At 41.6% G+C, this 15155-nt stretch overlaps 1 protein-coding gene across 22 annotated transcripts in view; it reads left to right on the top strand.

The window, feature by feature from the left end:
• RBFOX2 (RNA binding fox-1 homolog 2) overlaps positions 1-15155 on the top strand; it is a 262010-nt gene that overhangs the window by 37658 nt on the left and 209197 nt on the right. The window contains exon 2 of one of the 22 annotated variants that reach the window (XM_067010112.1): positions 5733-5812. The exons of the other annotated variants lie outside the window; for them this stretch is intronic. The gene's annotated coding sequence lies outside the window, so the exon portion shown is untranslated. The remainder of the gene's footprint in view (positions 1-5732; positions 5813-15155) is intronic. 22 annotated transcript variants of the gene reach the window in all.

Below are 15155 nucleotides of genomic sequence, written 5' to 3'. Positions count from 1 at the left end.
ATTTTTCACGTCCAGAACAACTGGCAGTAGTTATTTTTAGAGTATACAGTGGACCGGGCAGCTAATTTCTGAGGGTATAGGGCAGAGGTTCTCAGTGTTAGCTAGCTGTGCATTAGAATCACCTAGGGAGCTTTTAAAAATATCATTCCTTGGCCATAATCAACCCAGGCCAATGAAATCAGGAACTCTGGGGCTTGGGCCCAGGAATCAGTAGTTTTGTAAAAAATTCCCCAGGTGATTGCAGTACGCAGTCAAGGTTGAGAACCACTGGCTTAAGGGGACAGACACGGGAGGTGAGACAGGTTGTGGTAAGCTGAGATAGGAGGAGGGATCCCAAAGAGCACAGTCATTAAGAAGATTAAGAGGACAATTGAAGAGAATTATTAAGAGTGTCGAGTGGAAGATCTTCTAGGAAATCAGTTTAGAAATGTATGATTTTTAGAGCAGTTGGAACATAAAGACATTGGAAATCTTATAAATGGTGTCAGAGATAAAGGGAGTGTACCTAGTGGTTGAGGAGGGAGAGAGCCTGAATTCCATGGGGTCTGCTGTGCACGTAAATCCTCACGCATAGATTCTAGCTTTCTAGTCACGTATGATGAAAAAACAGTGTACTTGAAGTAAAACATCATGGGACATAGTCCTATGACTAATTAGTTGGGTTCGTTTGGTTCAGTTCGCCAGCCATTTTTCAAGTGCTGAGCACTGCGTTGGACCCTGGAGATGAATTAGATACAACTCTTGCCATTTAGAATCTGACATTCTAGGGAATTCCTCTGTGTAACAGCAGTTCAGCAGTTCTTAACTTCTCTGAGCCTTTCTGCCATCTGTGAAATGTGGGGATATGATGGGATTATTTCTGAGGTTGCTTTCAGCTTGGACATCTTATTACAGTGATTCTAAGTAAAATCTAATAAGAATCAGCACCTCTCCAAGGTAATTTCTGTAGTTTTTATTGGGCAGAAAAAAATCCAAGGAAAAGTGTGGTCACAGGGTTTAAACTGAAACAATCCCAGGACCTTATCAGATCCTTTTCCCGTCTTACCTTGTTAGCAGGTTCTGTTTGATTTTGACAAGTATAGTTGGTAAGGAGGATCGCAGAGCAGATGTCCCTAGGGAAGGAAGTGGCTGATGGATTAGAGCAAAAGAAGAGCCTGGAGCTGCAGGCAGATTGGGAAGGTGCTACCAGAGCATGTTTTTGAGATCTTCCATCGTTTCCAGCACCTTGTTGAGGAGTTGCTGACTACATTTATCACCCAGATGAAGTCTGCTATAATTGGGAACAAATTGCTTATCTTGCCAGCAGCCCTAAAGAAAAGCTTAGGAGAATTGGGGAGATGTATCTTTCTGAAGATTCTTGCATATTGCAATATAGTCATTGTTTTCTTTGGTAGGTTGTAGGAGGAGGGGAGAGCAGAGAAGGTAAGGGGAAACGGTGGGCAAAAAGTATCCCCCGCCAAAAAAAAAGGAGCCCTGAAAAACAGTTTGTGCTGGGAACTCGGGCAGAGTGGTAGGGCTGTGGTAGTTTTTTTGTAGGCTATGCTCTCCTGTTGCTGTTTTGCTTTGGGGGACATACTAATAATTATGGTTAGTTTTTTTTTTAAATGATACTCTTAGTGTCATCTTTCTTTCTAGAGCTCTCTATTAGAGACTGTGAAAGGATGATTTTTTTAAATGTAAATTTTGCACTCAACATATCAGTCCAGTGTAGAGACTGTACCATGATGTCTATTCAGATATCCTGGATTCTCAGACCTCAGATTACTGTTCAACCATTTCCTTTTGCACTGCCCACTTCCCGTTTCATTCTGCAGTCCTTGTATGCACTCCTTGAGCCTAGGCAGGTTGAGAGACAGTCCCTGTCCTTGGGAGCTCTCAGTATAGTGGGGAGACTGACTCCAGGCAGATCTGTAATGTGCTAAGTGCAGAGAGAGAGGTGAGTAAATGTTGTGTGGGGAGAGGGTACCCAGTCCAGCTGGGGCAGGGTGAGTGTCAGGGAATGAGACCTGGGGGCTGTAACAGGAGCTACAAGTCTATGCTAGACAGTAGAAGAAATAGAGAGATCCTGCTTTAATGTGTAGAACACAGAGTGGGGAGGTAGGACCCTTACTTTTTGGTCTTTTGTGTTCAGAAGTACAGCAGCTTCCTTTGCTTCCCACTCGTGGCAGCAGATTCTCTCTTCCTGTGGAATTATGTGGGGTGGAGAAGAATGGCAAGGAACTGGCCCACCTACATGGGAGGAGAGGGAGGCATTAGGGATGTGGGTGTTTAAAAGCTCTTGGCGTGACTGGCTATAAGCACAGATGGCTATTTGTGTTACAGTTACTGTAGCTGTTATGCCTGCATTCCCTTTGCTGCGCCTCTCTACAGGGATAATTGTGGGGTCCTAACATATCTCTTCCTGCTGCCAGATAAAATAGGTGCCGATGTGTGGTGCATTACAGAGTATGCAGTGAATTCTGCGTGGGCTGTCTTCCTATTGCTGCCTTAAGTTTTTGAGGCCTCTGCAACATAAGGGGAAAAATGTTTTATTTATTTTTTTGTATTGAAATCCACACTGGTGAAAACATAAAAATGAGTATTCTAGATTTTACTGAGGGATTGACCTCTAAATGGAGCTAAAATCAACTTTGGTAGCTGTGTTTCAAAAGTGTTAGATACCAAGGGTTGAATATCTAGGGAAAAGGTGATTTGTCTGGGAATCCAAGGAACTAGTCACGTTCTGGTAAAACTCTCAGGGGAGTAGCACAGAAAGAGGATGGGTTTTACAGCCGATCTGCCATTCATTTGTTCTGTGACCTTGTCCAATTGACCTAACTTCTCAAGCCTCAGTCTTCTCATTAGTAAACGGAAGCTAATAATAACTACCATAGAATTGTTGTGATGATCAGATGTTTATCATTCCACTACTAAAAACCTTTCCCGGGCTTCTTTCTTCATATTTATGTCCCAGCAAGATGATATCACTTGCTATTTCTTTTTCCTGTTTGCTTTTATACATATTTTCCTTGTATTACTTTTTACCTGCCTGTCCAGAAAATTCTCTACCAAATAAAACACATAAACACACAAACCTGGCCATTTTAGGTTAATGCTCTTTTGTTCCTTAGATCTCATCTCAGTGTGTGCCCTTTTCAAGGAAGGCTTTCCTGATCCTGGTCCTGCTCCAACCTAGAAAGTGTTCTTTCTAGATGTTCCATAGTACTCTTTTAAAATTTATCTGTGTCCTCTGCTAAACGGTAGGTTTTCTGAGGGCAGTGCCTGTCATGTGTACTACTATTGTGTTACCAGTGCAGAGCCTGTGCCTTCCTCCTTCCCTTGACTTAAATGATGTCTGGTCTGAGCCCAAAAGCTATTGCAAAACTCAGGACAATACAGAGAGGCACAGCAGGCGCCCCCCCCCCCCACCTCCCACTTGATTTACAACCAGAAAAGAAAACCACTTAATTTGCACATAATTGATGGTAAAACCCACTTCCTCTGGGGGCCTGGTGAACCTGATTCTTGTACTTTCATAGAGATTCAGACTTTTGCTCTCTTTCATACATAAGGGTTGTTTTTTGCTCTGAGTAGAAAACCACTGGAAAGCAAGGGTATGACTTGGCAGTAGTCTTGTCTCGTCATTGGGCCAAACAGCTCTAGTCCCACCACAGCCACTACTTTTTAGAAAAGGACCCCGTTAAACAGAATACCTCTGGGGATGATAAAAACCTAAGGGGAAGAATAGTCTGAGACTCCTTAAATATACTTGGATATCTGCTCCTCCTCCCCGCTTTTTTCTTTAGGGCAGTTCAGGCCTTGGAGGAGAGAGGGAGGGAAGGAGGAGTGGGGGGGAGGGGGAGAGTGAGAGAGAGTGAGACAGAGTGTGTGTGTGTGTGTGTGTGTGTGTGTGTTGTGGTCAGGCAGGGACCTCTCACTTACATGGCCTAAGCATACCCCATGTGGCCATGGTCTCTTTGTCCTATACATCTCAAAAGTTACCTTCCACTCTCTAATGGGTCACACTGCATTTGTGGTAGAGTGAGTGTCAACATTCCCTGCAAAAGTAATGACCAACAGAGCACCTGTAACCCTTTACTACACAAGTCTGTCTATGTCTCTTAAACCAAATACCTTGAGGGCAGGGATGGTCTTACTCATTTCATATCCTCAGTGATCTGTACGGATGTTGGCATGTCCCACAGTAAACAGTGGTTACCTGTTTGCGGCATGAGGCAGCATGGTGTGGTAGAAGATCGAAGGCTTTTAGAGTTTGGGGACCTCAGTTAGGATGGGTCCAGCACTTGTTAGCTGGAGGACCTTGGGCGAGGTTTTAACCTTCTGAGCTTCAGGATCAGCTTTTGTTGTGAAGATAAAAGATATGGCGCCCTGCACAATTCCTGGCAGTAGATGGCTATTACTTTTTCCCGAATGGTTTATTTTGAAATAACTTCACAATTAGAGAAAAGTTTCCAAAACAATTAAAAACCCCAAAATTCCTATATTTGTTACTCAGATTCCCCAGTTGTTAATATTTCATTGCTCTTGCTTCATTGCCCACTCTCTTCGTGTGTGTATGTATGTATACATACCCTTTATCATTATTCCTTTTCTGAACTTTTTTTTTTTTTGCTGTATGCGGGCCTCTCACTGTTGTGGCCTCTCCCGTTGCGGGGCACAGGCTCCGGACGTGCAGGCTCAGCGGCCATGGCTCACGGGCCCAGCCGCTCCGCGGCATGTGGGATCTTCCCGGACCGGGGCACGAACCCGCGTCCCCTGCATCAGCAGGCGGACTCTCAACCACTGCGCCACCAGCGAAGCCCTCTGAACTTTTTTAAAGCAAATACTCCAGTGTGTAAGCCTCCAAATAGGACTTTCCTACATAACCAGTATACAACTCTCCAAATGAGGAAATCACTATTGGTATGTTACCATCCATCCATAGACCGCATTAACATTTTGGCAGTTGCCCCTATAATGTCTCTTTTTCCTTTTTGGTCCAGGATCCTCTCTAGGAATATGTGTGACGTTTAGTTACATGTCTCCTCAATCTTTCAGTCTTCTTTCAATCTAGAACAGTTCCTTAGTCTTTGCCTTTCCTTCATGTCCTTGACATTTTTGAAGTGTCTTGGCCTGGGTCTGTCTGGTTCTTCATGACAGTAGTCATGTCACTTTTGGTGGGAATGTCACAGAAATATGTTGTGCTCTTCCCAGTGCATCAGACCTGGAGGCAAATGATACATACCATCCCATGACCAGTGATATTAACCTTGATCACCTGGTTTAGTTGGTGTTTGCCAGGTTTTTCCATGTTAAGTTCACCATTTTTCCTTTTACAATTAATGATTATCTTACGGAAAGATATTCTGAGGTTGTACTACTAGCCTGTTCCTCATCAGCGCTCCACCTGACATCCTGAACCAGCCACTTCTGTAATAGTTGCCAAATGGTGATTCTCTGTCAGTCTGTCTATATTTATCAGTTGCCATTCTACTATAAGGAGAGGTTTTCCCTTATTTATTTGTTTGTTTATTTCTGTCACTGTGGACTGCTGGATCCCTATTTTATTCTGTTGTTTGTAATCCATTTCTGTAATTGTTCTAATCCTCAAGCTGTTCCCAGTTCGGCCAGTAGGTCCCACTTTATGCTGCCTTCTTTGTTCTGTTGACCTGTCTCCATCATTCATGGGATGTCTCTTGACATTCTGGCACAAGAAGATTTTCCAAGCTTATCTTGTTCTTTTCCTGCTCTAGCTCTGGAATCAGCTACTTCCAAGGAGTCCTGGTACTGTTAAGTGGAGGAGAGTGATTAGAAACCAAAATCTGGGTGCTAGGTATGTACATTGCTGCTGGGGTGTCATTGCCTCTAGGCTCTCTCAGAGCTAGCAAATATAGGTAAGTAAATATGTACACACACATACATATATACACACACACCATACATATACCTCTGTAACTGTTTCTAGATTTCTTTATGTACATATATGTATATATGTAGTATAGTATGTGCGAATGTATGATGTTTGTATGTGTGTATATGTTATGTGTGTATATATTATGTATTTTATATGATAAAACCTTGAATTTTATATCATAAAAACCAGAGTTCCTACCGATAACTCCATCTTAAATCTAGCCAACCTCTTTCCATTTTTGTAAATGTATTTCCAAGTAGGGAGAAACTTGGGTTCCTCTTATCCTCGGTGTATTTACTTATTTCATTTTATTTATTTGCTCAATGTAATCAGTTTCCCAACCACAGCAGACAGGTCCTCCATCCCTGTATCCCACTCCTCATGGCCTGGAATCCTCAGCCAGTGGGCCCTCTGATCTGTCTTCCGTTTGGCCTCCCAGTGTCCCTCCAGTTCCCCCAGCCTTCCTCGTGGTTCCCCACCTCCCCCAGCCAGTCTTGTCATTGGGGTCTGGGCCTGCTGGTCTGTGCCTTCTTATAATTCCTCGACTCCTTACCCCACCTGTATCCTTAGCTGTTGCTCTAACTCCTCTATGATGGAAGTGAGCTATTACTATTTTCTGAGGGAGATTATATATTTTTTGTTTGTTTACTGAGGTATAATTTATATGCAGTAAAATTCATCCTTTTGAGGTATACATTTCTATCAGTTTTGACAAATGTAATATAGCCATGTAGTGATGACCACAATCAAGATATAGAATAATTTCATTACCACAGAAGGTTCCCTTAGTTCCCTTTCTAGTCAGGGCTTCCTTCTACCCCCAGCTGCTGGCAATCACTGATCTGATTTCTGTTCACTATGTAGTGTTTTGAGTCTGGCTTCTTTCACTTTGGGTTCTTTCAAGATTTGCCCATGCTATTTTATTTATGAATTAGTAATTCATTCCTTTTTATTGTCAAGTGCTTATTTATTTATGTCTGTACCACAATTTATTTTTCCATTCACCAGTTGATGGACACTTGGGTTTTTTCCAGCTTTTAATAACTATGAATAAGACTGCAATAAATATTTGTACATAGGTTTCTGTGTGGATATATGTCTTCATTTCTCATGTGTAAATACATAGGGATGCGATTGCTGGGTCATCTGTTAAGTATATGTTTAGCTGTATAAGAAACTGCTAAACTTTTTCCAGTATGGCTTACCATTTTTGCATTCCCACCAGCAGTGAATGTATGGGAGAGTTCCAGTTGCTCCACATTCTTTGCAGTATCTGATATTGTCAGTTTAAAAAAAAATCTGAGTCATTCCAGTAGGTATGTAGTGGTATCTCTTGTGGTTTTAATTGGTACTTCCCTAAATTCTAATGATGTTGAGCAGCTCTTCATTTGCATAGTTGCCATCTGCATTTCTTTGATGATGGGTCTGTTAAATCTTTTGCTCATTTTAAAAATCGAGTTGGTTGTTTTCTTTGGTGAGTTTTGAGAGTTCTTTATATATTCTTGTTACCAGTCCGTTGTCAGATATGTGTTTGCAAATCTTTCCTCCCTGTTATTTTAAATTATAAACATAGCTTCTTTAGTGTATCAGAATTTTGGATTGGATTCTTTGGGGCTTTCCATAGAGCCTCCGTGTTGTGAATACCCAAGAGAAATATATGTAAGAAGGTGAATCTAGGCTTGAGGGAAGGTGGAGATCTTGGAGGGTCAGGTGGAATTGCCTCTCCCCAGGGACTGAAGGGTACTTGTGAAAAGGAAGCAAGAACTGAGGGAAAAATAAGAAGAGTGGTAGTGGTGGCCAGGACTTTTGGTGGGAGAATTCAGTACAGCCAGTTCAGGGATGCGAGGATGGCTGTTAGAATTGTCTACAATAGAAGGATAAGGAGCATGAGAGGAGCCAGGGGAGTTAGCATGGAATGTGTTGAACCTAAATGAAGTCAAACAGGGAGCTTCATTTGGTAGGTAAGAGAGATGCTTAGAGAGGGGATGCAACTTACTGAAGAACTGGGCCTTAAATTCAGATCTTTTAAGAACATTTGTGAAGAAGGGCAGCATATTGAGTTGGGGACAGGAGGGGGAAAATGAGAATGCTAAGCTGGGGTGACATGTTTTTGTTATTCTTTATATGCTTTACATAATTTATAAATATTCTTTTTGTATCTACTCAGTATTTAGTAAAACATAACAACAAAGCTGGAATGATCACAGAATTGGTGATGGAGCTGGTAAGAGTTTTGACTGTAAGTCAAACTGGAATATATTTTGGGTTAAAAGAAAACATTAGAAATCAAATGGGAATGCATTTTTGGCACAACAAGAATGTTTGGGTCTTCCTGACACCAAAAGGGAAGGAGAATACTAAAGACAGTAAGAGAGCATAAGTTTGGCTTTTGCTAGTTACAGTTAGCCATGAAAATACCAGCTCCCAATGTTAGGATTTACTGGAATTGGAATTGCCTTTGGATTAAAAGAGGATGATGAAAGGAATTATCTGGGAAAGCCTGATAATAGTATTGGATTCCTAGTCTAATTCAGGCACTGTGGTACGCTCCTTGTCATTACATTTTCCTAATCCTTTCATAACTCTGCAGAGTATTTGGTGACACTACATTTTTATTTTATAAATGCAGAAATTGAGATTGAGAAAAATTAAATGATATGTCCAAAGTCATGTAACTAGTGGGTGGGATTCCTGCCTAGGACTGGATGGCATCAAAACTTGTTCTCTTTTCACTGTACCAGTGCTGATCATGGTGTCATTTGAGCACTGGTGTTAGTCCACTGTTGGTTTCCAACTCACTGCAAGATAGACACAGGACTTGATGGTGAGCGTGTAGAAACTTTTATAGCATTTTGATGGAGTAATTTTGTGAGTGTTGAATCTAATAATAAAACGTTTGGGGTCGTATTTTATATGTCTTTGGTTTTTTTTAATTTCATTTTTTCTAGTAGTGCATTTTATTGCATTTTACAAAAGTACCATTCCATGATGGATTGGGAATTTAAAAAAGAAAGGGGTTGCTACAGTCAGTTTGAGAAGCCCTGCACTGTGCGGTGCTGCCTCTCTCCATTTGTGATACTTGCATCAGTAGGCAGTTTGCTCTGGCATTTCAGCTGACTCTGAGTTCTGAATGGCAGCAGGGACAGAGTCAGTAGAAAGGGGAAGAGGCAGGGGGGGAAGGTGAAGGTCTACTGGAGACTCTGGGAGAAGGCTTCAGACTGCTCTCAAGTAGCAGAAGGGTGAATCCCAGGTCTCTCCTAAGATGAAGGCGGATACCATGCTTCCTTTGGTCAAGTGCAGCGTTTGGATTGTGGCCACCTTTCTGTAGAGTCCTTACCTGCTTTTTAGTACTGTCTGCAGCAACGCTGGTGTTGTTATAGAGGAGAACAAATACAGGAGAAGGAATTTATAGAAATAAAGTTGACCGAAGGTAAGAATTCAGAAAATCTAAAACCTCCTTTTCTCTCTTCACAACTGCACTTGAGCACTCACCTTGAAGTGTTCTCCTGTTAAGGGAAAGGCTGCAGTTTTTTTGGCAGAGCTGAGAGTTTTGATTGGCCCCCTCTACTGCTGTTTGCCACGAAGAATCCTGACCAGTCCAGTTTTGTTCAGAGCCGGTTGGGGAGTCCGCTGAGCTGCCAAGTTCTCTGCCCCCAATTCGAAACGTATTAGTGTTTAGGGAGTGGGCCACGCCTCTCAGATGCGCCTCCTACAGTTCAACTTCCCGTGTTCCAGGAGGAAATGTGACCCTCGGGTTTCTGGAACCCCAGGTCACAGACTCTTACTTATCTCTGAATGCGTTTGAAGCCTTGCCAGTTTAGGGAAGCGGGGAGATTAACTCACTGAAGGGAGTATGATTTTAGAGAGGTCACCGAGAATGGGATACCCTAATTAGTGGCCCAGGAAAAGGAGCCCACATCCTTCAGGTTACCTAGGATATCAGGTTAAGGAAACAAGTATCAGTCCTATGGGATTCTTTTTATGAAATGGCAAAACAGGCCCTCTAATTTAGACCCTTGTTTGACCAGTTTTAGTTATGAGGAAACATCGATCACACTGATGTAGATTAAGGCAGGCGATATTGCATGGTACGCACCTCTTGCCAAAAACCTTACATGTGGTCTATAGTGAACTCCTGCCATTCTGGTTGTGGCCGAGGGCAGGACTGCGGACCTGTGACAATTCTAATTGCAAACCTTGTACTTGTTTTGCTGGTTCTTAATCCCTAGAACCAGGCTAGGATCAAGAACGGGTTCCCGATTGCCATGGGTATGACTGTTGAGATAGTTTTCGGTGCTCCTGTGCTGGTGACAGCTGTCGGTTGGCAGGTGGTTTATGTAGGTCTGCCCTTCTCTCTATGGGGATAAGCTACTTATTTAACATTTATCGAACCTGTGATAAGTTTAGGCAGTTTTTAATGCCAGCTTTTAAATTTCAAGGCAAAATCATTTTGGTAATTTTCAGATTCATTAGAACCCTCTTAACATTGGAACAGAAGGTGGAAGATAAGAGATAAGAGAATGAGGCATGTGGAGGAAGCGGCATTTGGGGATCTGTCACAATACTTTATCCTTACCTCCGTGTCACCAAGCCTGGGAATAAAACTACGTCCGAACAGCTCTGTGTCTCTTCTGTAGGTTATAAATTTCCTGAGGAGAGGGCAGTTTCTGATCCTGTTTTGTATTTCTCAGAGAGTCTGACCTTCTTGATAGATTCAATAAATATTTGTTGAGATCAATTAAATAAATAAGCAGCTTCTAAAGTAAGCACAAAGGACAGAGTGCTAATTCAGTAGTTTGTTTGTGAGTTTAGTTCTCCAGGTCTTCATGCTGTACTTCTCTGATCAGGTTCCTGAGCCCGAATGACTCGCCTGCTACTTGGCCTTAAACTTTCTCCCCGCTGCCTTTGGTTAGGCTCTCCCTAAGCAACATGAAGACGGGGAATGAGGTTTATAGACGCTTCAGACCAGCGGACACACTGCTCCTTCTCCCCCGCCACACACCTAACTCCTTTCTGTATGGTCTTCGGGGACAATTAAAAATTTTTTTTGCCTTAAAGGTATGATTCCTGGGTGAAGCTGGGAATTCCTAATTGTGTATGTACTCATATTTTTGTTAGGTGTGTGGAATTTGAGGGGGTAGCAGTGCTGAAAATAACCGTAGGGTCTCTTCCTCCCCGCCACGTTTTACCAGTGACAAAATAGAGATCCAGAAAGGTTAAGCAGATTATTCCTAGCCACATGGTGAATTAATTGGCCATTAAGACTGTTCTCCAGGTCTGCCAAGTCCTAGTTCTAGGCATTTACCGCACTACCAGAGAAGGCCTGTTTTTTATAGAAAGCATCAGTAAAACCTGACTTCTGGCAAAAACGAATATTGGCAAGTTAACTTAGGAATGTGAGTGCAAAACCTTTTTCCCTTTTGAATGCTAGAACTATCCCAAAGTTTCTCTTTTTCTGCTTTTTGCATGATTTAGAAGACAGAACAAAAAGAGAAAAGTTGCATAAAGGATATGCTTCATTTAAATGCTTAAAGAAAAAAGTAGGGCACTTCAGATTCCTAAAAATAACATTAAAAAAAAAGTCCCAAAATTGTGTAAAAAAGGATTTTAGTTTCACGAATTCTGTAATTTTCTGGAGTTGTCTGGGCGGGGGGAGGATGCTAGCTCTCCAAATGCTTTATGTTCTTATATGCCTCTTTTGTTTGTGGTGACCCCAGAACAGGAGATGGAGAAACGTTCTCTGAAGAGTGATTTGCAGGGAGGGATGAGAAAGTTGCAGGCGGGAAAGCTCAGCCTAGCGGTCTTAGAGAGGGTTGTTTTTTTTCTTTTTTAAAAAGGAAAGGTCTACGAGGAGCCTGGTCCTAACTGATTCCAGATGGGCCTGCTCCAGTATAAAGGGTTTCAGTGTGTTTGGGATGGGACAGACCATGAGGGCCCCCTGAGCACTTCCTGTGCATCTCGGCAATTGTACTCACCTAATCAGAAACAGCCCTCATTGCTGGGCCTCAAGAGCAGCCATCTTGGGCTGTCTTTGTGCCTCATTTCTGTGAACTGCCCTCTTCTCCTGCCTGGTTTATCTCCCCATTCTAGTCTCCTTTCCTCTCTAATCTCTTCTCTGTTTGTTTTCAGGGGACATATATATTCCTTATGGGGTGGGAGCAGTGGGGAGGAGGAGGAGGGGAAAGGAGAAATAGGAGGAGAGAGGAGGGTGGAACAGCCAAATTAAAGACAGATGCTGAAAGGCTATTTTTTCTGGACCTAGGAGATATTTGCTGGAAGTGGGTATTGGGAACATGAGAATGTGAAGCAGACAGGGGAAACCAAGCCAACTCTGTTTTTTAATTTCTTCAATCTGGCATCTTTTCCAAAAGGGCTCAGAATAATACGTGGTTTGTTTACATTATAAACTGAGTATCACTGGCCCTTTCTGGCTGTGTGCCACAGGGTGAGTTTGACAGTGACTTTAAGCCCAATAGGGATAGAAAGATGTTTTGTGCTCACATCCCATGGAGCATTGTTGCCAGGGGAGCATACCTTCTGTGCTCTGATGGAGGCTTGAGTTTGGCCACCTTCTCAACTCCTGTAGTGCATCTCAGGTACTCTGCACAGATGAAAAGAAGATTTTGTGGTGATGCTCAGCTGCAGGGACTGTGAATTGCTCCCGTGGGCCTTCCACACTCCACCAAGGATATATTTTATGTATAAATTTGATTTTCTCTTTTGGTGCAGATGCCTGTTAGACCATTTGGTTCGGATGTATGCTTGGTGTTTGAGTCTCAGTTTTCTGGATCTAGCTGATGATTGCAGAAACTCTGTGGGCCCAGGGGTTCGTCTGGGTCCTTGCAGTTTCATCCTGATCCATTTGGCTATTGTATTCATGTTGTTACATAAATGTGAATTTATTAGGATTGAATATGTAAAATTCTGTGTAGGAATAAAGTTCTCTGAGGCCTTGAGTCTTAAAAAGCTGCTTTTTTTTTAAATTGGAATTTTTTTGGGGGAAATTATAGATTCACATGCAGTTGTACAAAAGCTGCTTCTGAAATGGCAGGAAGAGGTTCTGATTTAGAGGCAGCTAGACACCTTTCCTTGTCTTCTGAAGCAGAGTGGAAGAAGATTGGATGAGGGGCCCTTGAGCCCTCCACTCACCTTGGTGGCTGTCTGCTGTGTTTGGTGTGCGCACTTGTCAAATACTAGAAATGCTCTAGCACGAGAAGTACCCAGTTGCAGTCCCTAGTTCAGGCAGGCCATACCATGAAACCTTGCTGATGTGCTTGAGCAGAGACAGTGCTCAGAATGTAGGGATAGGCGGGGGGTGGAGACATTGTAGACCTTGGAAGAAGTGAGTTGGAATTGATAGGGCTGACTCAACCAGACTTATTTGGTTGGGGTCACTAGGATGACTCCTTTCATTGTTTTCCTATTAGCTTAGATGTCATCTTCCTAAAGAGGCCTTCTTTAACCTAAAGTACATTTATCCCAATTTTTTTTTAACATTTATTGTGATTTGCAACTAAATATTTGCTTATTTACTTGGTAAAATATTTTGCCCCAATTTGACTATACTTCATGAAGGCAGGGACTGTGTCTGTTTTCCATGCTGTATACGTGGTACCTAGACTAGTAGGTGTACATATCATAAAAGTTCATTTAATGAATAAATATCATGGGAAATTATGGTTCCTGTTGAAGAGCTTAATTCTTACTTGGTCAACCCTTTGCCTATTATTTTGGGTCAGAATAGAGACTTGGAAAATTTCCTAGATTAAAGAGTTTTGATCCATCCCTTAGGCTTCTTTTCTTCTTGTAACAAATCAGTAAACTACCTTAGCTTGAGGTCCTCACTTAAGCTCTACTAATAGATTCTTGCATCATTTCAGAAAATTTGTTTAAGGCCTAGAATCCCAGGCTCTGAAGCATCTGGCCCACCCTGACCTCTAAAATTAGCAGACTTATTCTTTTCCCTCCTGTTCTACATGTTTAGAAGAGTAGCACAATTCTATTTTAATGCTTGTTACAAAATAGAATAAGGAAAACTCGATGACTCTGGTTTAAAAACTCTCTACTCATCTAAATTGGTGTAATGGCTAGTCTTTCCTTTTACCACTTCAGCTTCTCATCTTGGAAATGACCATCCCTAGATTTATCTTTATAAAGGGGGTCTCATATATATTAGATCCCTAACTCACTGGGACTCTTTCTTAAGCTTGGAATTTTGTTTGTTTGTTTTTAAGTAACTTTTCTCCCCAAGACCAGGAAGAAAAGGCTAAGTAATTATGGGCAAGAAAATTAGAAAACATATAGGAAAAAAATGTAAGGTTGTGTGGGTGTGTAAGAGTGTTGTGTATGCATATATATATTTTGATATTTTCCCCTTCTCTGCCACATTCTTCTGTACCTAGAATAAGATTTTTTTTTTTTCTGGGAAAAATTGCATAATTTCTGGATTCAGCTATTTCTTTTAGGTAGTTGAACTATAAAATACTGAATTTGTAGCTGTTACCTTATTAAGGTCTTTGGTCTACTCTTTTGAAAATTGGTAAATGATGTGGTTTTTAGATATGTGTATTGAAGCAGTACCAGTAATAAAGTAATGCCTTTGTCCTACTGTTCCTTATTGAAGTAGAAATTTGCTTGGAGAGCTGAGAGTCGTAGAGGATTGTTATTTTTGAGCTCTGAGGTCAAAATCCTCACAATTAATATTTAAGTGTTATGCTGTCAGCTAAGGTTAATATTCATTTAGGTCAGGGATCACCTCTTATATATTGCTTTTATCTCTTGTAGCACCTAACACAGTCCTGGGCACATGAGAGGTGCTCAGTGCAGTTAATTTAGTGTGATCTTGTGTAACTCACAGGTTGAGTTGGCTGATCTGTTTTTTTGGAGGAAAACTTCACTTGTGTATTTTATAGACACATAACATGGTGTGCCTGGGAATTTTTAAATATGTATTTAAAATGCTACTTTATTCAAGTTTCTAGAGGAAAACATATGAGAGTATCTTCATGGTATTCTTTACTTGAACCAGGACATAAATAATAACTATAAAGGAAAAAAAATGATAGATGGACTACATTAGCATTAGGGCTATCTTTTCATTAAAATGCACCAGTAAAAAAATCAAAAGGCATACATACCACAGAGTAGGAGAAGAGATTTGCAATACACGTATCCGGCTGTGATCCAGAATACATAAATAACTCCTTCAAATCAGTATATAAAATAAGTCCTGTAAATTAATCTTTGAACAAGCCAGAAAAAT

The sequence above is a fragment of the Kogia breviceps genome, chromosome 12 (genome assembly GCF_026419965.1).
Source record: "Kogia breviceps isolate mKogBre1 chromosome 12, mKogBre1 haplotype 1, whole genome shotgun sequence".
In the NCBI taxonomy this organism is placed as follows: domain Eukaryota; kingdom Metazoa; phylum Chordata; class Mammalia; order Artiodactyla; family Physeteridae; genus Kogia; species Kogia breviceps.
Note: the sequence above shows the minus strand (reverse complement) of the source record. Positions and strands in the feature narration are given on the sequence as shown.